This window comes from Monodelphis domestica, chromosome 2, assembly GCF_027887165.1.
Source record: "Monodelphis domestica isolate mMonDom1 chromosome 2, mMonDom1.pri, whole genome shotgun sequence".
NCBI classification, from domain to species: Eukaryota; Metazoa; Chordata; class Mammalia; order Didelphimorphia; family Didelphidae; genus Monodelphis; species Monodelphis domestica.
In genome coordinates this window covers 142,056,967-142,082,348 of record NC_077228.1, presented here as the reverse complement: position 1 = coordinate 142,082,348, position 25,382 = coordinate 142,056,967, and the positions used below count along the sequence as shown (strand labels likewise).

Below are 25,382 nucleotides of genomic sequence, written 5' to 3'. Positions count from 1 at the left end.
ATGTAGTTGTTAAATTTCTAATCAGGCAATCTTTTTTCACTAATTTACCTGTTAATAAATCATTATCATTATTCACCCATAGAATGTGACCAGGAATAGCTGGGTGACTCGGTGAAATGAGAGCCAAGCCTAGAGATGGGAGGTCCTAAGTTCAAATCTGGCCTCAAGACATTTTCTAGCTGTGTGACCCTGGGCAAGTCACTTAACCACCCCCATTGCCTAGCCCTTACTGCTCTTCTGCCTTGGAACCAATACATAGTATTGATTCTAAGATGGACGATAAGGATTTAAAATAATAACAATAATAAAAGAGTGGAACCATATTCCTACTCTCATTTGTTCCCATGGTGAGATATAGAGTAGAAGATAAGAGAAAATTTCATCTCCTTTTACCTGTTCAATTTCTAATTGAATACACACACAGACATATATTTTAAAGTTTGTGGAATCAGTTCCTTTTTTAAAATCATTTAAGTTGTCAATAACTACAAAAATCTTTGAGAGGCCCATATTCCTATTGGAACATAGGTAGAATTATTAGGTTGCTCAGTTAAAGCTTAAAAAGAACAGCTAAATTAATGCTTACACAAAACATTTTTCATATTTAGTTAAATTTCACTCCTTGTTCTGCACACTTTTCAGAATCTGGAGTAATCTAAATTGATGTAGAGACCTTTTGCAACTACAAACATGTGGCCTTGATATAAAAGATGCAGAGAACAAAATACCATCAGAGCATGGAGCCAAATTAATAAGCATTAATAAATCATAAACTTTAATATTGGAATTCAAATAAGCCTTAAATTTAGTTTTAAGAATAATTTTCCAATTAAAATTTTAACCATAAGTATAGGGGGGGAAACCTATTTTCCCCATTGATTAAGATTGGGCAATATATTCATTAAAAGCCTAAGTTGAAATGTAGGGAATTCAATATTTTCTTTAAAAAAAAAAAGAAAAAACAATTTTGGAAGTATCGGTTTTACCAAACCTAACTTAAGGCCATAGCTTATCACTAAGCACTTTCTTGAGGACTCTGTAGGTTTGGATGGGGGGGGTCTTAAAAGGCTCAACCCAATATGCCTTCAGAAGCAAATCTTCACCCTTTAGGAAAATTCTCCAAATAATGCTTGAAGTATACTATAACTTAAAATTTTAGAGGCTGTCTTTCCTGAAGCCTTTCAAAAGCATATAGAGCCCTTTTTATGCCCGTTCTTGGTATGTTCTTTATATGCAATTCTAAATTTTATTCATATTGGGGGGGGGTTCTGGAGGTCAAATTTCAATATGCATTCCAAAAGGATTTCTTCCCAGTTTGAGAAGAAACTTCCCCTCAAAAGTTCCAGTTACTAAGAGCTCAGGGTTTTAGCCAAAGGGCAAATAACAGTGCCTTACTCAAGTTAGTTAAATGTAACTTTTAAAAATTCTGAGACTGGCTTGGGGTAAAAATAGCAATATATTAATTAGGGTAGCACTAACCAATAAGTTAATTAAGTGGTCATTGATCTTTCCTGGAGTACCCTTGAGCAAACCCATAGACAGACAATTTTGGCAGTGTATAATTTAGTTCCTTGGACAGGCTAAGATATTTTTATTGCCCCATACCAGCAATGGCAACCTTATAGGATGGAGTGCCTGCCTCCCCAATTGAGTGTCATGCCCTTCAACCCCCAAGATTGAGTGCCTCCCCCCTGGTGACCCCCCTCCTTATTCCAGACAGGGGAGGGAAGAAGTTCTCCCATTGACCTCCTGGATAGAGAGGCAGGTGATGAGAGGTGTGTGGAGAGTGGCCCCGAGCACTCTGTTCCCCTCCCATGCTGTGAGCTATGCTCCTCTCCAGCCTCACCATAGGAATCACCTTCACCATAGAGTAAACAGGCAGCCTTCTGTGCCACATCCTCACACAGCATGTGAGACCCCCTCCCCACCCCCACCCTTACCCCAGATAGTGGAGGAAACTCTCCCATTGGGCTTCTGGGCAGAGGAATGTCCTCAGGCTAATGGAGAAAGGGAAGGAACAGCTCTATCCTGAGTCCCTCTGGCTTTCTAGTAAACTCTGGTGGGCCACTATAGGTATGTTCACAGAGAGGATTCTACATGCCCTTTTAGGCATGCATGCAATGGGTGCAGCATTGTCAAAATGGGTATATGATTTATTTATTGGAGGGGGGTGAAAATTTTTATTTAATTAATTAAGTTAGGATGTTTCCATGGTTACGTGATTTATGTTCTTTCCCTCCCCCCACAGCCAACACACAATTCCACTGGGTTTTACATGTATCATTGATCAAGACCTATTTCCATAGCATTGATATTTGCACTAAAGTGATTGTCTAGGGTCTGTATCCCCAATCGTAAAATGGGTATATGATTTAAACATGAAGAGTGATCTTACAAGAAAATTAGGGTACCATAGAATGAAGTGCCCGGTTATGATCCCAAAGATGAAACGATAACCAACAATGTAACACACAGAAGGGAGTTTTATTAACCAAACTGCAGTTTGGGGCTCAGCACTAAAAATGGCTGGCCCCAAGTCTGGGGCTTGCAGGCTTTTTATACACTTTTGTGGTAGAGGGAGTGCAGAAGAATTCCTGGGGGGAGAGGGGGAGTGAACAGGAACTCCTGGGGCTTGGATCCTTATCAGTTAGGGTCATTATCAGTTCCTGGAAGGGGGTGTGTGACAGGTATTCCTGGGCTGGGATCCTTTTCAGTTCAGGAGGGGGAGGGGGAGGGACTCCTGGGGTAGGGGTCAGGGAAGGGAAAGAAGGGGTTTGGAAACTGGCTCTTCATTCCCCACTTCTACTGAGGAATCTTTCTCGTGAGACTGTATCCTCATAAGGGGGATTCAGTAGGAGTCAGAGTTTGATATTGCTGGTGAAGGACCATTAGCTGGACAGTATTAATGTGATTCTTAACGAAGGCTACTAGATGATTAAGAATGCATGGAACATAGATTCCTTAACTAGCCCCTTATGATCAGCATTAAAGCAAAGAACAACATAGGGTCCTTTCCAGTGAGGCTGGAGGTTCCCCTTCCTATACCTAGAGTAGTAAACCCTCAAGTATTTGGTCAGGAGTTTGGTCCTCTGACTGGGGTCTGCCTGGAGACATAGGGAATAACCCTCATAAAAGATTCTTTAGTTTTAGGGTTGAGATGTAGCCTGGAGATACATCTCTCTGTCCATCTTAAATCTAAAGGAGGATCAAAGGAGCACAATCATCTGAGGGTCCTATAGGGGTAGTCATGAGGACATAAGAAAGCAGAAGATTTTCCCTGACAATAGTCTTCCCGAGTTTCCGGGGGTGCAATGTCCATATCATCTCCCCCCTCTCCAAATATCTAAGGGGAAAGAGGCGATGGTCTCAATCTTCTGTAGCTTCCTCAGAGCTTAGAATGATTGTAGTGCTGTCCCTTCCTATTGTCAGGAGAGAGATATTGACTGTAGGCAATGTCCAGGGCTTCAGGCTGGAATAGTTGCCAAGGTTTCAGTGGCATCTGGGTGACTCCCATGAGTGCTTTTACCCTAGAAGCAACTAGAGAAGTGACAAGGTTACAAATGCAAGGTCCACATATCCCACAGGGGAGTAGCCAAAACTTGAACAGGGAGGGAAAGGCTGTGGACACAGGGTTTTTAGGGGCATGTCCTCAATGAATGCCTGGGTCCTAGGTAGGTAGAGACCTTCTTGGAGATCTGAAGGATGTCCAGCGACTACTTCCCCCAATTGGCAGACAGGTCACAAGGGAGAGAGTCAGCCCGTAAGATAGAAGTGTAGAAACCAGGACTGGGACAAAAACTAGAGCACCAGATAGAAACAGAGAAAATTAATACAATAGTAATTGACATTACACATTTGCATTTGGGTATCTTAGCCAACAGACTTCATCTTCAGAAATCATCTTCTGTAAGAAATCGGATTCCCAAGTTGTTTCTATTAAAGGATATCCTTTTGCAAAGTACACATTAACTATAAACATCTATAAACACTTGAGTAACAATATTTTACAGATGTATTCCTTTATCCCAGATTCTGGAGAAAATTCAAGAAAGCTTGGAGCTATATATTCAAGCTCAAGATTCAAACTACAACTGTGGTAAATTAAGGTTACAAATACAAGCCATCTATTAATAAACTTCACCTACTTTTCAAAGTATGTTCCCTAACAATTTAAGAATTTTCAATTATTAACCCAATAGGTTGTTTGGGGAAATTGAAACTTTAATTTTACAATTTGCATTATGTGCTGATTATGGGACTTTGTCACAAAGGAAAAGGACCAACAGGGAAAATATTTCCTCATGTCCCAAGAGACACGTAGTGAGGGCTTCATGTACAGGCCAAAGCTATCACTGGCTCATGCCATCATTGTATCACGCAAGGATTAACAGCCTAGATGGTCAGAAAAGGTCCATTCCCAGGTGATCCCAGAATGTGCCTCTGTAACCGTCCCAGTACGTTCTGTGTCCTTTGTGTACTTTGTCACCATTAGATCCCAGAAGCCTTCTTATTCCTTAAAAGACAAGTCTCACCCATTTCAGCTGGGAGAAATTCTGCTTATCAGCAAATAAGAATTTCCATATACCTCAAACAAGCTTTTCTGACCATTTGCCCTCTCTAAGGATTCCTTAACGCCTATAAGTCTACATTATAGCAGTCATTCTTACATATTTTGGCAATAATTAATTTATCACAATTTAGTAACAAAGCCTGAACAGGAATGTTGAATTCATTAGATCTACAGTAAATAAAAATCCGGGCTAGATCATATCCTGGCCTTAGGCCATCTGAAGGAACTAAGACAAGATCAGTCAGGAATCTCTCTAAGAATTTCAGAAAAATTCCAGAATCATTTGTGATTTTCCAAAAGCACATACATCAATTCTAGATATTATCCCTAAGTTAGTTCTCTCTCTTTCTCCCTCTCTCCCTCCCCCTCCCCTTCTTCCCCTCTCTCCCTCTCCCTCTCCTTCTCCTCTCCCTCTCCTTAAAAAGCAGAAAACTTCCATTCTTCCTTTACAAAGCCACATACCCAAGCTTTATGAACTTGAGAACAAAATCCCTCTTTCTTCTGAATCCAAAACCAACATACCTTCTCCACCTTCTCTGATCTGCTTTTACCATCATAAGTCAAACAAACATTCCATTGGTTTCACTTCAATTGCTAATCGGTAACCCAAAAGAATTCTGATTTAAAGGATTACATCACTGAAACACTGTACTCATCAATTATAAATTTCAGTTCATAGTACAAATTGGTAAACTGAGGTAACCACTGAGTATTGAACAAAATCTATGGTATAGTCAGGTTTACAATGAACTTTTGTTTACATCCAAACAATACTTAAAATACATATTTTAGCAGCAACTCACATAACATTTCAAAAAAATTTCATAAAGCATTTAGTATTATGGGATCTATTTTAAATTTAGAGATTTGAAACCTTTTAAGATTTGAAGACTGTAAACCTTAAAGCAAGCCTTTTGACAAGTAGGCTAATTATCTATTTCCGAGGCCAAGAAGTTAAGTGTAATAATAAAGTTAGTCCAACTTTAACACACTGGGATGAAAAATCATTGAGATGAAAACCATTTGATAATTTTAAACAAAAACCCATTTTTGGTAAGTTTAAACACAATGGAACGCAGTCTTCTTGAGGCTCTACTGCTAAAAAAATCTGTTTTACAAAACTTATCCATGGCTTTTCTATACAGACTGAAATTTCACTGTCCGACAAAATTAAAATTAGGATGTTATTTTCTAAACCCACATATACACATGATCACAATTTTGAAATAAAATACCAATAAATAACTCTTAATAGAGAGATTTAAGCATTACTTCCTTCTGGCTAGCAGACAGGGAAAGGAGATTTATCAGGACTTCTTATCTATCCCTATTTACCCAAAAACAGGATAATTAATAGGATGTTCTACAAACTGAAAAAAAAAAAAACCTTAGTTTTAAAAGTGTAAGACATTTAAAAATCCCAGAAGTAGGGCTTTCTCACCAGTTGTCTTTCTGTTCAGAATCAACCCTTTTGCTCACTGCAGTAGAGGAGGAAGACAGATCTGATCAATGAACTGATAGCTTCCAGGTTGCCTGTTTTTCTTATCATCTCTACCTGGATTTCTTGGCAGGCCCTTGCCTTAAAATATAAGCAAAGAGTAGGGGCTTCTATCCATATTATGCCCTCTTTCTTGTAAGATGTTTCCAATTGCCACCTGGTGTTAAAATTTAGGATATCAAAAAGCCAATTTCCTCATTTTTTTCCCCTTGATGGTACTCAGCTATTTAACATGAGGGAAAACAGACAAAACAAACAAAAAACCCAAATGGATTTTCACTCAGGCTGCTTAGATTTGATCTCTTCTGAACAGGAGGGGCCTGTGAGGAAACTTTTCCCTTTGTCTTAAGTTGGTTGGCTAGTCCCAATCTGGCTCAGACCTCAGCCTTGGTAGCCACTCCACACCTGAGGCTTCCCATCTTAAAAAAGGGAGAAGTCAAGCACAGCCACGACCCAAGTAGAGGATGGCATTACAATTTTAGGGTGCCATGGCTAGACCATGCCTCTTGCTTCTTGAAGGTGTAACATGGTCATTCAACATTAAAAGAAATTAGTTTTTTTCAAGCTATTTAGAGCCAATTTTTCCCAACACAAAAACAGACAGGGCAATACATGACAGACTGCACAGTCAAGACAGACACAACAAATATGAACGTTGGGCTGGATGTGCTCCTCTATTCACCCCAAGGGCTATGGGAGAGTGGTCCCAAAAACAAAGTGTTGTGGCCCGGTTTCCCCCCCAGGGCTGTACCCCCTTCCTCCAGTGCATCCACTGGGTTTCCTACTTCCAACCACAAATACCAGGGGTCCTCTAACATCCCTGACTCCACTAAAATCAACCTGCCAGAATACCCTGCTTAAGGGAGTCGAGTCCAACAGATCCTTCCCACGGCCCATCCAAGGGAGAGGAAGTCAGGGATCCTTAAGTGAAGGTAGCCAAGAGGGGTGTCACAGTCTTCATCCTCGCACTTCCCAGAATTTCCGACCTATCCCCTTGCAGGAAATAGGAACTGCGTACTTTCCCAGTCCACACTCAGAAATAGGTGGGTAGTTCTCCCAGATTAGTCCAATTTAGCAATAGGCTGTCCCGAATAAGCCCCAAGCCAGTGACCAGTGGTCAGCCACTTAGCCATATGTCAATGACTTGGGAGACCTTACCCCCATGTGGCATGTTCTGGATCCCATCGTCTCAAGTTGTCCCAGTGACAGGGGTCCTCCCTCTGTTGGTCATACTCCATTTCCTTCATAGGATCCCAGAACGAGCCCCCATATGAAGTGCCCGGTTATGATCCCAAAGATGAAACGATAACCAACAATGTAACACACAGAAGGGAGTTTTATTAACCAAACTGCAATTTGGGGCTCAGCACTAAAAATGGCTGGCCCCAAGTCTAGGGCTTGCAGGCTTTTTATATACTTTTGTGGTAGGGGGAGTGCAGAGGAATTCCTGGGGGGAGAGGGGGAGTGAACAGGAACTCCTGGGGCTTGGATCCTTATCAGTTAGGGTCGTTATCAGTTCCTGGAAGGGGGTGTGTGACAGGTATTCCTGGGCTGGGATCCTTTTCAGTTCAGGAGGGGGAGGGGGAGGGGGAGGGACTCCTGGGGTTAGGGGTCAGGGAGGGGAAAGAAGGAGTTTGGGAGCTGGCTCTTCAAGAATAGTTTACCTGTCAGATCTATAGAGAATGGAAGAGTTTATGACTAAACAAGATGGAGAACATTACAAAATGTAAAAATAATAATTTTGATTATATTAAACTAAAGTTTTGTACAAACAAAGCCAATGCAACCAAGACTGGAAGGGAAACAACAAACTGGGAGAAGAATTTTTTATAACACAGTTCTCTAATAAAGGTCTCATTTCTCAAATATATGAAGAAGTAAATCAAATTTATAAGAATCCAAGGGATGTCCACCAATTGGGGAATGGCTGAACAAATTGTTTATGGTGGTGATGGAAACTATTGTTTTATAAGGAATGATGACCAAGATAATTTCAGAAAGAGCTAGAAAGACCTACATGAACTGATGCAGAGTAAAATAAGCAGAACCAAGAGAACACTGTATATGGTAACAGCAATACTGTGGAATGATCAAATGTGATAGACTTGGCTACTAATAGCAATACAATAATCCAGAACAATTCTGAGGGATTTATGAAAAAGAATGCTGTTCACCTCCAATGAAAGAACTGTGGAATACGAATACAGATGGAAGGATATGGTTTTTTACTTCTTTATTTGGGTATAGTTTGGGGGGTTTAGGTTTTAGAAGTTTATTTACTTACAAAAATGGATATTATGGAAATAGATTTTACCTGATAATACATGTATAATCCAGATTGAATTGCTTGCCAACTGCAGGAGAGGGAAGGGAAGGAGACAATTTGGATCATATGACTTCAGAAAACTTGTATGGAAATTTGTTATTAAAATGAAGTAAAGTAAAATTTAAACATAAAAGATAAAACATTTTGCATGGGGGAAGGCAGGGGAGAAAGACTTGTCTAATTGCTGAATAATTAGAGAGGAAGTGATCCATCAAAACTCAACTCCTTTCCATCAGTCACATATAGGTCTTGTGTCCCCAACTATAGGTAGGCAAAAATCTAGTTTTGCCCAGACGTAAGTGTCCTCCAGTGATTCATTTTTTTTTACTTTACCTTCTGTCTTAGAATCAATTCTATCTATTGGTTCTAAGATAGAAGAACAGTAATAGCTAAACAATGGGAGTGAAGTGACTTGCCCAGTGTCACACAACCAGGAAGTGTTTGAGGCCAAATTTGAACCCAGCCAGGACCTCCTGACCTCCTTTCTCTAGGCCTGACTCTCAAACCTGGTGAGAACCCCATTCCCCCACCCCATGATTCTTAATGAATAGTATAAGGACTCATTTCTGAAGCATCTGGTCTGAGCTGGTTATATAAGAACCTCATCATCTCTATCTCCTTCTGCCTGCTGAGGTAGATGCCCCAGGGCAAGGCATTCTCTAAATTTCCTAGGAACAAAGGAAACCATGATGAGCCTGATCCTTAATTCAGAGTTTCAAAAATGGAAATAATTCTATATATATTAAAGATAAAAGCTGACAAATTGGATTGCTGAGTTTATACAACACAGAAATATCCTTTTAGATAGAAATCTTAAAAGTTCCAGAGGCCAGAAATAAAGTCCATTAAAACTAGGAGAGCTGCTTTCTTTGACAAAGATCTCTCCCTCAAAATGCACTTTTTTGTTTGACCACACCCCTCATATCTAATTGAAACTAACCAGGCTTTTAAGACATATAAAGACTAACACATAGAAAACATAACTCTTAACCAGAAAAGATCTGACTGTCAGCAACAGAAATCCCTGAAACATTCACAAATTGTCCATCAGATGCAGAATGAGAGGAGCAGAACCAGGAGAACATTGTACTCAGAGACTGATAACACTGGGGTACAATTGAATGTAATGGACATCTCCATTAGTGGCAATGTAATGATCCAGAACACCTTGGAGAAATCTATGAGAAAAAACACTGTCCACCTTCAGAGGAAAAACTGGGAGTAGAAACAGAAAAAAAACCAACTGCTTCAATACATGGGTCAAGGGGATATGGCTGGGGATATAGACTCTCAATGAACATCTTAATGCAAACACCAACAACATGGAAATGGGTTTTGATCAAGGACACATGTAATACCCAATGAAATTCTGTGTCAGCTATGGGTAAGGATGGGGGGAGGGAAGGAAGGGAAAAAATATGATTCTTGTAACCAGGTCATAATGTTCTAAATTAACTAAATAAATTAATTTAAATTAAACACACACACACACACACACACAAATAAAAGTTCTGTTCATTCTAGGAAAACAACAACAAATTGTCCATCAGAAAATTCACCCCTTGGTGGATAAAGAATGTCCATTTGGGATTCCATTGATTCTGGAGGGAATTTTCTGATAGTTTCTGGAAAAATCTAGGGCATTGAGTCTCTCGGGCCTTTTGTATACCAGCTGTGATGATTAAAAATTATGAGACTGGCTTCCAGATTTTAAAAAATCAATTTATTAAGCTATCAATAGCCAGTATATTAATGGATTAGGGTTCCTCTTAGTAACCAAAGACTTCTAGGTTCCCACACTAGCTCATTCAGCTTTTCCCTTTAACATCCCAAGTTTAATTGGTGAATAGCCAATGAGGAAGTGATCTATCAACCCCTCGTCATCCCCTGGGTATTGATTGGTAATCATGTACTGATCTTGTATCCCTGAACTACTGGGAGGAGAAATCAAGTTCTCCTTGGTCTGAATTGACTTCTGTAATGTTTCTTAATGAGAAATTGAAGGACTTAATTCTGCTATGTGCAGGTACATCTGGGATAAGATGGTTCTGTTTATTGAGTAAGACATCCTTTCTATCTACCATGTTCTAGGTTGGTAGATAGATTCCTTGAAGTTCCTAAGAATGAAGGTATGAGTACAGAGGTCAAGGAAATGATTTGAACCTCTAATCCAAAACTCAGGTATTGAAATAATTTAATACATTAAAAATAAATCCTCTCATGCTTCAGAGATTTTCTAGGTAAAGGATCCAAGATGCCAAGAATGCCTGAAATGTACTTCTTTCTCACCTCAAGGAACTGAATCTCCTAATTCTTGGCTTTCTTTTTATGCCCAAATTATTGTCTATATATATTTCTTTTTGCATGTTGCATCCACGCTTGTAAACTCTTTGAAAGCTGTGGCCTAGTCCTTTGCACATCTCTGGGTATACTGTAAGCATTTAATAAAAGCTGGCTGATGGACTAAGTAGTACCTCATATAACTTGCATACTTGGATTGGATTCCTTACTGTCATTTGATGATTTCTTCCATAGTACCTAACATTACTGACAGGTCAAGGAAGATGAGGGCTAAGAATTTACTATTGGATTTTTCTTTCATTAACAAGCATTTATTTTCTCTGTCTCCCATCTCCTTCACATGAAAAAGAAAATGAAAAACAGAAACTTTTTAACAAATGTGCATAATCAAACAAAATAAATTCCAATAATGTGTCTTAATTTGTACCCAGAGTCTATCACCTTTCTCTTAAGAGATAGATAGTATGCTTCATTATTGGCCCTCTGAAATTATAGCTGGTTATCACTGATCAGATTTCTCAGGTTTAATTTATTACAATGTTGGTGTTATCTATATATTATTCTGGTTCTCACTACAAATCTTCTCAGGTTTTTTTGAAACTGTCCCTTTCATCATTTTTTACCCACATGATATCCATTGAATTTTGCCAATCATTGCTAGGCTTGGAGAGAAGTAGTTTTAGTATATGTAGAGTCAGAAGTCAAATTAGAAGAGCTAGAGAAGTTTTTGAGTAGTAAGTAAGAAAGTGGAAAAGGCAATTAGAGCCATTTTTTTTCTGGTTTAGCAGTGACAGTTTAGGTCAGGTAAAAGATTTTCAAGAATGAAATAAACCTGAGTGTATGTATAGGTAGCAAGGAAAAAGACCCATAGTTCAAGCTTCAGGAAATGGGAAATACTGCACAGATGCTTGGATGGGCTATGCAAATACCCACCCTTTATTCAGAGACAGAAATATAAAAGAGAGATTTTGAGATACAGAATAAGGAGAGAAGAAACTCACAACAAGCAGTCTCAGTTACCTTGATAAAGTAGGAGACGAACTATCTCTTGGACATAGGGGATGGGAAAGGAGAGAAGAGTTATTAGAATAAGGAAGAATTGGAGTAGCTAGGCAACATAGTGTATTACCTACCAGGCCTGGATTCAAATCTTGTGTCAGACACTTCCTAGCTATATGACCCTAGGCAAGTCACTTAACCCCAGTTGCCTGACCCTGACTGCTCTGCACTGACTTAGAATTGATACTAAGACAAAAGGTAAGGGTTTAAAAAAAAAAAGGAAGACAGCAAATTTTGTTGTGCACATAAGGGACTAGTTGAGATTAGATAACTATATAATTTAGTAAACCTATTGGTTTGGTGGTGTGACTCCCAGCTATGTTCAGGAAGAGGAGCAAGGAAGTGGGTGGACAGTAGAAATAGAGGGTCTTCCAGGATTAAAAATTGATAGGGGATGAACACCAGTAAATGCCTTGGGATAGTGAGCTGGGGACTCAAAAATGGAAGACTACAGTTGAAATGGTCAACTATTCAAGGGTAGAAGAGTGGGAGTAGATTGTTAGAACAGAAGAGAGAAAAAAAGGAAAGGAAGGTCATGGTGAGAACAGAGAATGGGTTTGGGAGTAAGGCAGAGGATAGGAAATTATTATCAGAAAGGAAATTTTCAGTTTGTGGTCAGGTGGTCAGAAGTAGTTGTGGTTGATGATGAAATCTAATGTCTGTAGTGATGAAGCATGGAGTGGCACTATAGGTCAAAGAACTTTGAGAAGGTGAGTGAACTGGGGCAGGACAACGGAATTTGCCAGACATCAGCTTGTATATTGAAGTCTCCTTAAGTATTGGTGTAGGAGAAGGGAAAGAAAAAATATTGAGTAAAAGATATTTAACCTTAGGAAGAAGACTGACCTGAAGGCCAGGTATTACAATAATAAGGATTTGTAACAAGTTTTCAGAGGGGCTGATATAAGAAGATGGAGGAAACTTCAAAGGAGTGGTTGATAAATTATGTTAGCAGAGGTGGGATCCCAAGTAGGCAATGGGGAAAGCAAGATTCAGATTAGCCTTTTTCCTATTCCTGAGGACAAGATAGAACAGGACAAAAGGAACAACCAGAACTGGGAAAGGATGGCCTAAAAATAATGTGAAGTGATCTAGAATTTGTTAACTTAGAGATCCAGGGGGTTACAATAGGAAAAAATAGGAGGATATGGGCTGTAAGATGTGTAGGAATGATAGAAAAGTACATAATGGGGAAGGATTTTTCTCTGCAGCAAACAACATTTCTAAATCATGTAGAAAATGTATTTTGTGATAATTAATCCTCATATATTATAGTAAAGTCTTAAAGTTTCTGGTGAGTGGTAATGGTTAAGATTCAAATTTTAAAAGGCATGCTTGATATCTTGTCCCAGTTCTGTTTTCATTATAGCTTAAATTCTCTACTGAGTGGTGGGGGGGGGGCAGTTTTTAAGATTTTATATATAGAGCTAAAAATAGAAGAAAATAAACCCTTTATACTATATGTGCTTAATATTTAATAACATAATATGTACTTTTGTCTTAAACTATCAGATTCATAGTGTCAGACTGCCACACATTAGCATTAAAACATAGAAGCTTAGCATTTTCTCTTGAAATTGTCATTATTGTTTGGAAATGACCAAATAAAATAACGTTTAAAAGAAAAAGAAATTGTCATTATTCTAGCTAGCATGGCGATATAGTTCAGATTCAGATAATAGTGTTACAAAAGAATATTTTTATTTGTATGTCTTCTTGGAATTCATTGTAATAAAAGTTTCCATTTCTCAAGTGCTCCACCTTTATGTGGTGTCCATGTCGTTGTTCCGTTGTTTTGAATTGTGTCTGACTCTTTTTGACCCTATTTAAGATTTTCTTGGCAAAGATACTGGAGTGGTTTTCCACTTTTTTCTCCAGCTCATTTTCCAAACAGGGTTAAGTGACTTGCCTAGGCAGCTAGTAAGTGTCTAAGGATAAATTTGAACTTAAGAAGAGAAGTCTTCCTGATTCCACTATGCCATCTAGCTGCCCGGGATGTCCTTACTGAGATGATATAAAACTTGTTATTAACATATTCCTTTTTTTCCCATCAAGATATTTGATTCCTAAAATGTGACACTAATTAATTGATCAAAAAATCAAACTATTTAAAGTTTACATCAAATTTAAATCATGGAAGTTATAAAAGGTGAAATAATGTACTATACCCCTGTTGTGCATAGCTACTTAAGTCTTCTGTATTACAGTAAGCACCAAATGTATGCAACACTGTACCTCTATTCTCTGTAAAATATCATTTATAAGTCCGACCTACCTTATAGGCAGTGGTTACCTTAGCCAAAGAGAATTTCCTCATTTTTATATATACCTCATCTTAATCTCTCTCCTGACTTTATTAGGTGTTAATAGTTCAAATCTCAACCTAGATGTCCCATGAGCATTTCAAAGAATATATCCAAAATAACTTAATATATTTCCCACAAGCCACCTTTCCTTCAAACTTCTACATTTCTGTTCACATAACACTATCATCTTTCCAGTTACTTAGGTATTCAATCTTTCAGTCATACTTGACTCTTCTTTGTCCCTCAACCTCCCCCATAGACCAGTTATCAAGTCTTGTTTTCAGTTCTGTCTCTTTGGAGTAACATCTTTAATTCCTGTTCCTCTTTCTCCAGTCACACAGCACTCAGGTTCAGGACCTTATCACCCCTCACCTCCACTAACTATTGTAGTACCCTGATAAATTAGACTTCCTTTTCTAATTATGTGTGGAAAGATTCACTTTGTTCTGCAAACCATATCAGATCTCACTTCCTACAACATAGATCTCACTATGACATCCTTATTATTCTGAAACATTCTGTACTTTTCTAGTGACTTCAAGTTAAAATATAAAATCCTCAGTCTAGTATTTCAAATCCTAAACAATCTGGGTTCCACTTACCTTTCTAGTCTTATTTCATATTAATTCCATTACTGTACTCTATAAAATAGGCTAGCTATTCCTCATTTATGATGTTACATTGCCTTTGTGCTTTTCCAAAAATGGTTCTTCTGTGGCTCAGAAGTACTCAGTTATTTCTCACCTCAACTTCACAGAAAAGCTTCATATTCATAGCACAGCTCAGGTGCCAACTCCTGCATAAGGCGTTTTCTATTTTCTTGGTTACTAGTGCTTTCCCTCTTGAAATTACTTTTTCTTTGTATTCTTTTGGTATTTACTTATTTTTGTATATGAATATACTATATGCACACACCTCATTCAACACTGAATCTAGTATTGTTGGGGGGGTTATCTTTGGGTTATGTTGCACTTCACAAAGATGACTTAATTTGTTGATAATAATTGTACCAAATGGGATGGTTATATTGTTGTATATGCATATATTCATATATAAATGTACCTGCCCTCATCATCCCTTTCTACCAGTAGAATGCTTATATTTCCACTTAAGAAAGCTATGTGTGTGTAAATAGAATAACTACTTTAATCAGTCTAAAAGTATATGTAAGTAGAATGAATAATACATGTATTCAAAAATGAATATGATATTAAATCAAACTATTATACATTTTAAACACTACTTATTGAACCAGATTAATAGAACTGTTTTCATGTGAGCTTTCACCTTTTTCAATTATTCACACGCAGCTTAATAATAGTCCTATGAAATCAAAATGTCTTTCCAGAATGACCATGATGAGGCTGATTCCATAGATTAAGCTGAACAAACCTACAGGAATGTGTTTCTGCCACAGAGGGTTTGAATTAAGTGGATTGTTGACATGTCAGTGTTGTGGTAGGGTTTTTTGTTGTTCTTCAGACTGTGGAACTTTGTAGTAGTATCCATTTAGTATTTTGCTTGGTGTATATTAATGAATCTTTGAGGGAAACCAAGCTGTAAAATAGCTTTTGAATGCTGCCTCAGAGCACTTTGGAAAGTACAGTCTTGGTTTTTCTCTTTTCCCTGGGTTATTGGTTATATCTTGGTGTGATTTCATTAACTTGGATATGTAGAGACTAAAGTGGATATATCTTTAGTATTTCATGGCATGGCAATAGTCCTTTTCTAGGCTTTTATTGGTCTGTTTGCTGAGCCTTCCAGATGACCTTAGAGACTGAAAAAATTGGATTTAGATCCAGCCCCTGGCAAATGCAAATTTTGTGACCCTGGGTACAATGGTAACCAAAGATCTCATTGTATTAAAAAAGAATTAATGTCTTCTCCTTGGTCTTAGCTGTTTCAGAGTTTTTCAAAGAACTTTATAATGGGATGGTATCCAATATTTTATAAGATAAATGTTTGTTTTTAAGTGATATTAATTAAAAACAAATTTTGAGAAATAGGAACATTAATATTAATTGAAAGATGACCATAGCAATATAAAGTTATGACTTAAAGAAGAATAACTAATGGCAGCAGATCATGATCACTAGGGAATTTTGCAACTGGGATCATAAGAGATATTTAGTTCTAGTGTCTGCTACTTAATTTTTTTAATCCTCTAAACTTGTAGCATAGCTTCCATCTTATCTCTGTAGTTAAGTCATTATTAATATCCTGACCTTGAATTAAGCTGGTGCAGTCTGGAGATGACAGCCTGTTGAATTTAGAAAGATAGAGCTACTCAGATTCAAGATCTAATAATAATATTCAAGAGTCATTTCATAGGCAGCCATAAAATGAATTAAGTTTATAGTTCGTGAGCACAGCTTTGTGATTACTTTCCCCTGGAAAAACTTCTTTTCCCCTTTGGATTCTTTAGTCATAGATTTCTTAGGGAAAGTGGAATAATTGGCATTTGTTCAAAAAAAGATGATGATAAAGACCCATACAATTCTATCTTTCTGACAATCTGATTTCTAAAAATTCTTAGGTCATATGCTATAATTAGTATTTAAAGGTGACACTGATCCCATCAGGGAGTTGCATGTAATTTGAGTTGTTTTCCAGTTTGTGTTGATAGGTTACATTGAGCTAGTCACTCTTTTTGTCCATTATTAGCATCCCAACAACATGTTTGCAGGGACAGCTAGCTAAAATTAGGGACGAAGATTTTAATTATAAGCCCAGTTAAAGAGTTTTGGTTGGACAAGGTCTGGAAACTAATTCCATTCTTCTCTCTTACATGAAGATGTGGGATTTTGGTGCTGCTAGAATTTTAAGGTTCTTTTAACTTAACATAAGTACCAGGTGGAAGAATGTAACAGGTATTTTTAAAATAACCTGCTAACTTTATTTTACTTATAGTTCTGCTCTAATGCCAATCCTACAGAAATAGTCTTTCTTTTGGGGTCTCAAATTTTTTTTTTGTCATAATGTCATAAACAATTCGGAGTTTTGTGAGACGTAAAGAGGGTGGTTCATTATGTTTCTTATTTGCAAAGTGCATGCTGCATCGAGATCATCTTTGAGAGATATGAGATATTTATAGAACAGATTAGATCCATATTTTCAAACTGGGACAGTATGCTCTTGTAGGATTGGCACTTGACTGGTCTTTTACTTATAATTTATATTCATGGTTTTCTATCTGATAGAGATACCTAGGAAACATTAATTTAGCCCCCCCCAAAAAAAAACATTACATTTAGGGTATTTATGTGCAACATGAAAAGTAGAGAATTGATGAATATATTACATTCTAGCAGTGAACTATGTTAGCATGATAATTTAAATTTCTTAGCACAGAATAGGGAATATAGTCATTTTGAAATTGACAATTTTTGTAAACTTGGGCCCATCTTTACTATTTCCCAAGGTAATAGCAATAACCTAGGAGTCCTATTCCTAACAACTTAAACTTTATTACTTATATTACCTTAAGAAAAATCAGTTGACCTTGTCCAACTTTCCATCTCTAGGATGAAGGTAACACTATCTATTTGCATAGCTATTAAATATTCATTTTTCATTCTAGTACCTCAGCAGTCCTTTGGAAACATTATACATCACACATATGTCAAAATTCCAGCTAACCAGCATTTGTATAACACTTTAAGGTTTGCAAAACACTTAATTTTATTCTCACAACAACCCTGGGAAATAGATGCTCTTGTCCCTATTTTCCAAAATGAGGAAACTGAGGCAGTACATGCCTTACCCAGAGTCACACAACTAGTTGTGAGGCCAGATTTAAAACTTCCAAATCCAGTGCTCTGTTGACTATACCACCTAGCTTCCTGAAGCCCTGAATTTAAGGAATTTTTTAGTCCAGAGTATATGATTTTGAATGCGGCACCTACTTAGTAGTTTGTGAACACACATTCTATTGAGAAACTAACTTCAAGAAGTATGAGAGAAACTCCTGTGTCTAAGAAAAAGTTAGAAAATAAAATCATCATAAAAACCTTAGAATCAGCAAGTTTCCATCAAAGTACTACCCATGTTAGAATTTTCAACATACCAGGACTTTTTGATGCCCCAAATTTGAGATTTCTTTTTCTATTGGAATAGATTTCTTGATCTGATGTTGAAAAACAAATTTCACTTCATAGAAATGTAGTTTATAACCAGATTTTCTAGAATGTATCTATCTATGTATCTATAAAGGATAATCCTACATCAGAATTGTGTTTTATGCTTAAACTGAGTGAAAGTCTTTTTATAGTTTTATGTATGTGTGTATATGTAAATTGGAGAAGTCATGCTGAATTTTTGTTTTTAAAATCTTACATTCTTTTACTTTAAAATAATATTAACTTTTTTATATAGGTCATTATTTTACAACATACTTTGTTTTTATTTTTGAGTACTCAAAAACTCAGGTTTTTGGATGGAGATGGCATAGGAAAGGAAAGGCAACAGAATCTTTCTAATATAGCTTAATAAACCATCAAGAGTTAGATCTATCATGTTCAAATTCTCTGTCCTCAAAGGCCAAAACCACCATTTGACCTACTAGCAGAGAGAATTATTTCCCAAATTCTTTTTATTAGGATTAGGTATTCTATAATTTGAATTAGGGATTCTGGGATATTATACCTCTATCATATTTAATGTTAATTATGTATGTATAACAACACTATAATTTTTCATTTAGAAATAATTTCTCCTTTTGCCCCAAAATTTTCTTGATGCTCTTCCTTTATCCCTAAAGTCTCCAGAGCCCCCATTTCTCCCAAGATCAGAATTTATGGGTACATCAGTATGTTTCAAACCCCAAATTTTTATTGTTCATATTAGATTGGGAATGACTATCCTAGAGCCATGATGGCGAACCCATGGCACACATGCCAAAGATAGCATGCAGGAACCTCTCTGTGGGCACATGCAGGCCCTTGACTTGTCTGGCTGGGAGCCTTGTGAACCTTAAAAATTCTCAGACCCTACTTCATAAGGTTGGATTGTGAACCTTAAAATTTCCCAGACCTTACTTCATAAGGTTGGGTTAAGACCATTCCCCACTTTAAACAATGAAGGAACTTGGATCAGGAATGTGAGAACTCTACTTCACCATACTTAAGCATGCCTTAGGGGAAGATAAAGTTGCAAACTCTTTGCTGAACAATGAAAAGTACTTAAACCCATACTTATAGTAAGACAAAAAGTTCTTAAGCTATGCCTATTTTTGGATATAATACAAAAGGGTGCTAAGTACCTATAAAGGTCAGGCAACTTGTGAACTTACAAGGAGCAAAGAGGTGAGAACTTACTCAGAGATTCTAGTCTACTCAGGTGTGAATTACTCAAAAGATTAGTCTTCTTAGGTGTGAACTAAGAATGGTCTGTCCTTTGAAAAACGTCTACTGTGATTGGTAGATGTGAGAACTTAGGGGAGGAGACATAGGAGAAAATTCCCTTTAAAAGGAGAAGAGAAACTGAGAACAGGGACAGTCTATTGGAGACAGTCTGTTAGGACAGTCTCTTGAGGACAGTCAGAAGAATCTCTCTTTGGAGAAGGATGGCTGGCTGAACTGGTGTCTATATTCTTGCTTGGACAGATCTTGTGGTGAGTGATTAAGGACTGACTGATCTCTCTCTTAAGACTCAGGTCTAGGCCATGTTGGCTTAAGGCCCTTCATACTTATTCCTTTCTTATTCTCTCTCTCTTTCTTGAATTCCTCATTTGTATGAATTAAATTCTCTATAAAACCCAGTTGACTTGGGTATATTCATAATTGGAAATATTTCCCTGGCGACCATCTTACATATTGATTTAAAAACAAGACACTGTAGTGAAAACATATTTTCTGCAGTCACAATTTACTCATCCACTCTTTTATCTACTACAATTTAAGTCTTCCACTATTTTAATCACTGCAGTTTATGGCCTCAACTATTTTAACTATTACAGCCTGACCCTACCTCTAAATGCGGGGGAGGGGCATTCTAGCCTCCCTCCACCATCCCAAGGGCTAAGTGTGGCCCTGCCCCTCTGACCTCCAGAAACAGTGAGTGCATCCCGCCCTTCTGCCCCTAAGCAGCAGGCTGGCCCTGAGGGGCACCATGGCTCTACCCAGGGCTGATAGTCTGACCCCACTCCCAAAACACAGGGGTGGGTGGGGCATGGCACACAATGGGGAGTGGGCATGGGCACACAGTCTCGGGGGAGTGGGGCATATCACAGGCTCCCCAGAAGGTTCACCATCAGGGCCCTAGAGTATTCCTTTATATGGTATATCTTTCCCTGAAATAATCTTGCCTAGATCTCAAGCTAGATACTTGAAGTCTTACCCGAATTCACTGTATCCTTAAGTTCCCTGTGCCACTTACTAAGTCTCTTAATTTCTCTGGGCCTCAGTTTTCTAATCTAATCCATACAGAGAGTTAATATATTCTCTCGTCCCAAAAACTTGTGTGAGAAGTCAATGAGAATGTGATAAAAGATGGGAGTGGTTAAGCTCATGTTGGGTATTCAAAATGTAATCATTCTTTTATCAAATAGAACCTAACTACCTCAATAGCTAACTAGTGGAATCATACCATAGATTTTTAGCATTCATGACTATCACTATTATGATTTTGAACTCAGAAATTTTCCTACTATTCCCTATCAGTCTCATGTCTCCTGTATTTTATTTCTCCATCTGCCTTTCCCCTCCTACATTTAAACTTAATCTCAATCCTTAACCACAATCCCAGGCTCTATCCATTTCGTTTCTAGATCTTGGTTTGGCCACACTTTACTTTCTTTAGTCAGAACCTTCTTCAGCTAGAGATCTTTCATTCTTTTTACTCCTTTTCCCTCCTGCCATTCATTCAATTCTGATTTTTAACTCTGGATCACACCCACCGTCAAGATTCCTCCCTGATCCCATGCTACTAAATAAAGTATCTGGAGAAAATCCTACCACCATGCCACCACAAATTCATATTATCTGATTTCAACTGGCCTTTACTACTACACAGGACAACCTTTATCTTTAAACTTTTTTGCTTGGCTTTCTATCTCAGTTCCATCAGCAGTTCTAAACCTCTTCTCCCTCCAATCCCCTAACACCTCATGAGATCTCCTCTCAGCAAATGTACTTGCTTCTTACTTTCCTGAGAAAATAGTCTACCAACTGAATAGCTCCAATTCCCTTTGCCATGCCATAAAATACTTATGAATTTTCAACACAACCTCTTTTTTTCTGTTTGAGGAAGAGAATGTTTTTGCCAAGACCCTCAATCCTATCTCCTCCTGTTTTTTCTAGGAATCTGCTTCTGAGATTTTTCAGTCTCCCTATCTATTTATTCCTTCCCTATTGCCTATAAAAATCGCTCAGATATATACCCCATCTTATTATTTTAAAAAAAATCTGACCCTGCCGTCCCCTCAAACTAAAGTATTATCTGAGTTGAACTTCTTCACGAGGAAGAAAAAGAAGAGAGAAAATATTCTAGATATTGGGAACAGAATGAAACCTAAGGCACAGAGGTGGGAAAATCCAGAACATTAAATTTCCCCTCCCCTTAATTAAGGGGGGGAAAGTCCAGAATTGAGGGGGCAGCTGGGTGGCTCAGTGGATTGAGAGCCAGGCCTAGAGATGGGAGGTCCTAGGTTCAAATCTGGCCTTAAACACTTCCCAGCTGTGTGACCCTGGGCAAGTCACTTGACCCCCATTGCCTAGCCCTTACCACTCTTCTGCCTTGGAGCCTATACATAGTATTGTTTCAAGACGGAAGGTAAGGGTTTGAATAAAAAGTCCAGAATTGGATAAAAAAATAAATAAATAAAGATTATTTGAAGGCCTGTAATATAGAAAGGATGGAATGTTAAAAGTAATATCAGATTGTGATGAGCTCTGAGTTCTGAATAAAAGATTTTTATCCCAGCCGGCATTATAGTCCTCACCTAAATCCAAGATGGTAGATCTCTTGAGCTCAAGACTTCTGAGCTGCAGTAAGCTATGCTAATTTGCTGTTTTCAGTAAGTTAGACATTAATATAAGACTATGGGAAACAGGGCTACTAGTTTACAGGCAGCAAATTGATCAAGTTTAGAACAAATCAAAAATCCCATGCAGATCACTAATGGAATTGAACCAATGAGTAGCTGTTGCATGTCTAACCTGAGCTAGAGAATGATACCATAAAGAATATATGATTCACTATATTAATCACTGGAATTCATATGTTTTGCTTCTGTTGAAGAGGAAAGATGACTATGTTTGCTTTTAGCTACAGATAGCATAAAATCTAATAAATTTAAATGAGCTTGGAAAATTAGATGTTTTAAACAATGTGTTTTTCCTGATAAGTGAACTTCTCAATATAATTTGTGATTTTTTTAAAAAGGCATTATTTTGGGCTCAACACTGCTTGATTGTGACAATATCGATCAAAGCATAAATCATCTGTATATTATTTTGTAGCACAGTGGCTTTCTTGTGCCAAAGTACTTAAAAGGGTCTTTGAGTTAAATTTTTTTTAGTAGTAATAGCAAAATTGAAGCACATTCATTTTAATAACATAATTTCTCCCATGGTTTGTTAATGTGATTATTAGTTTTGAAAAACTGAGTAACTTAGAGTCAATACAGAGTCCTCAAATTCATATTATAATCCAGAAAAATAAAATAACTACACTCATGAAAAAACTAGTTGGACAACAAATTTACAAAAAATATGTTGCAATTAAGTGGGAGAAAGTAATGACCACTTTATGAGTCTCCAGAAGCAATTATCATTTTAAAGACCAACATTTCTAAATTAGATTAGATTAGATTAGATTAGATTAGATTAGATTAGAACTTTTCAATAAGGGGTCAGTCAGCTGGGTAGCTCAGTAGATTGAGAGCCAAGCCTAGAGATCAAATCTGGCCTCAGATACTTCCCAGCTGTGTAACCCTGGGCAAGTCACTTAACCCCCATTGCCTAGCCCTTATCACTCTTCTGCCTTGGAGCCAATACACAGTATTGATTCTAAGACAGAAGGTAAGGGTTTTAAAAAAAAAAAAAGGACATTTTCAACAAATATTTATTTTTATGTTGTTGTAATATCTGTTTTGATAAATTTTGCTTATTGTATGTTTTATGTGCATTAATTTTTAATATAATTGTATTAAATTCTTAGTTTTATTTGAATAAAGTATTATCTAAGAAAATTATTTGCATGAGATTATTTTATGAAAAGTGCAATGTCAACATTTTTTTCCTTAGCAAGTTTAGATCATGTGTAAATTAACCCTTAAAAATTTTTAAGGCTTGAAATGCAGACTCAAGTTGGCAGTGAGTATGCTCTCTCATAGTTACAAGTAATACTTATAATTATTAAATAGTGGTGTGACTTTTTTTCCCTAAAAAAATGTGAGATTTCAGTGACACTGTAAGGAATACTGAGATGGCTGTAGTTCTTTAAATCTTGCTCTGTCTGATTAAGCATACTTTTTATCTATAGTGATAATGATAAAAATGCTTCTCCCCCCTCCCCCCCAGAATTCTACCTCTTTTGCTGTTGAAACTGCATTTTTATAGTTTAACAATTAATTACCAAATTCTGTTTGCCTTCTTCAGCCCTCATTCTGTTTTAGTTTTACAGCCTTTCATATGTAGATCATCCCTCTATCCCAAATTTGTCCTTTTGGCTTCTGTGAAACTATCAGATTCTCTAATACTTTCCTTACCTCTCTGACCCTGACCCACTCTTGTCTTTTTCACAATTTCCAATTAGTTATCACGTCTCATTTAGTCTTCTTTACAATAATCTGTCCTGCCCATTCTTTTACATTCCTATAAGCCAATTTTTTCCATTTCTTGCTCTTATTTCAGGCAATAGAGTTCTTACTCATCTTGCCTATAGTTCTCTTCTTCTTAGTTCTAATCCATTTTTTACATAGTTCCCAGACTAATCTAAAAACTCATTTTGGTCTTTTCCTTCCCTTGCTCAGTGGCTTCTCAGTGCACAAAATAAAGCCCTTGAATTCAGTCCTCTTCAAAGCTACCTCCAGTCTTCATTCCCACTTCAGTCTTAATACCGACTGAAAGGCCCAGACTGGTGTATTTGATGTCTCCTTATCTATCTTTGTATACTTTGCTTTGTATACATACCCCTTTTCCAGAATGTTTCCCTAGAATAAGAATTCTTGTCTTGAAAACCTCAAGTCTACAAAAATGTCTGCAAATATCTTCCTTAAGATTGGCTATTGATCTATACTATGAGATTTAATGTGAATTATAAATGTAGTAATCTCACTATTCTAATATTGCCAACAAACATCAGCATTAAGCATGTTAAGCACTTACAATGTGCCAGACATTGTGCTAATAATAAGCACATTGTATATTGGGTGTTTTATTTATTTTTTTATTTTATTTAGTCAATTTAGAACATTATTCCTTGGTTACAAGAATCATAGTCTTTCCCTTCCACCTCTCCCCTGACACACAATTCCACTGGGTATTACATGAGTCCTTGATCAGAACCTATTTCCATGTTGTTGATGTTTGCACTAGGGTGATCATTCAGAGTCTACATCCCCAACCATATCCCCTCGACCCATGTAATCAAGCAGTTGTTTTTCTTCTGTGTTTCTACTCCCACAGTTTTTCCTCTGGATGTGGATAGTGTTCTTTCTCATAGATCCCTCTATGTTGTTCAGGATCACTGCATTGCCACTAATGGAGAAGTCCATTACATTGGACTGTACCACAATGTATTAGTCTCTGTGTACAATGTTCTCCTGGTTCTGCTCCTTTCACTCTGCATCACTTCCTGGAGGTTGTTCCAGTCTCCCTGGAATTCCTCCACTTTATTATTACTTTGAGCACAATAGTATTCCATCACCAACATATACCACAATTTGCTCAGCCATTCCCCAATTGAAGGGCATCCCCTCATTTTCCAATTTTTGGCCACCACAAAGAGCACAGCTATGAATATTAGGTGTTTTAGAAATGTTTTAATATCAACTTATCCTGTGATATAGCTGCCTCATTTCTTTAAAAATTATTTTTTCCTTAACACTAAAATTTTATCAAAGTAATATTTTCCCCATTGTTAAACCATATTAACATTTAGCTAATTAACATTAACATAACATAAGAATGATAGTTCTTAATGACAAACAAGAAAGTGGAATGATTTATCTCTACACAAGTACAGTTAAGAATGGCATCACCCTAACCTATCTTCATTGTGCCCAACTTTAGCTTTAGTTTTGTTTATTAGCAATATTGTAGTAATTGGTTCTGAGGCCAGAAATGCCAATTTTAACAGACAGGATAAAATGAATATTCA

The 25,382-nt window shown here is 37.3% G+C and overlaps 1 protein-coding gene across 3 annotated transcripts in view; it reads left to right on the top strand.

Moving 5' to 3' along the window:
* Nucleotides 1–25,382, top strand: part of DESI2 (desumoylating isopeptidase 2) — an 80,394-nt gene that overhangs the window by 42,952 nt on the left and 12,060 nt on the right. The gene's annotated exons all lie outside the window — the stretch shown is intronic.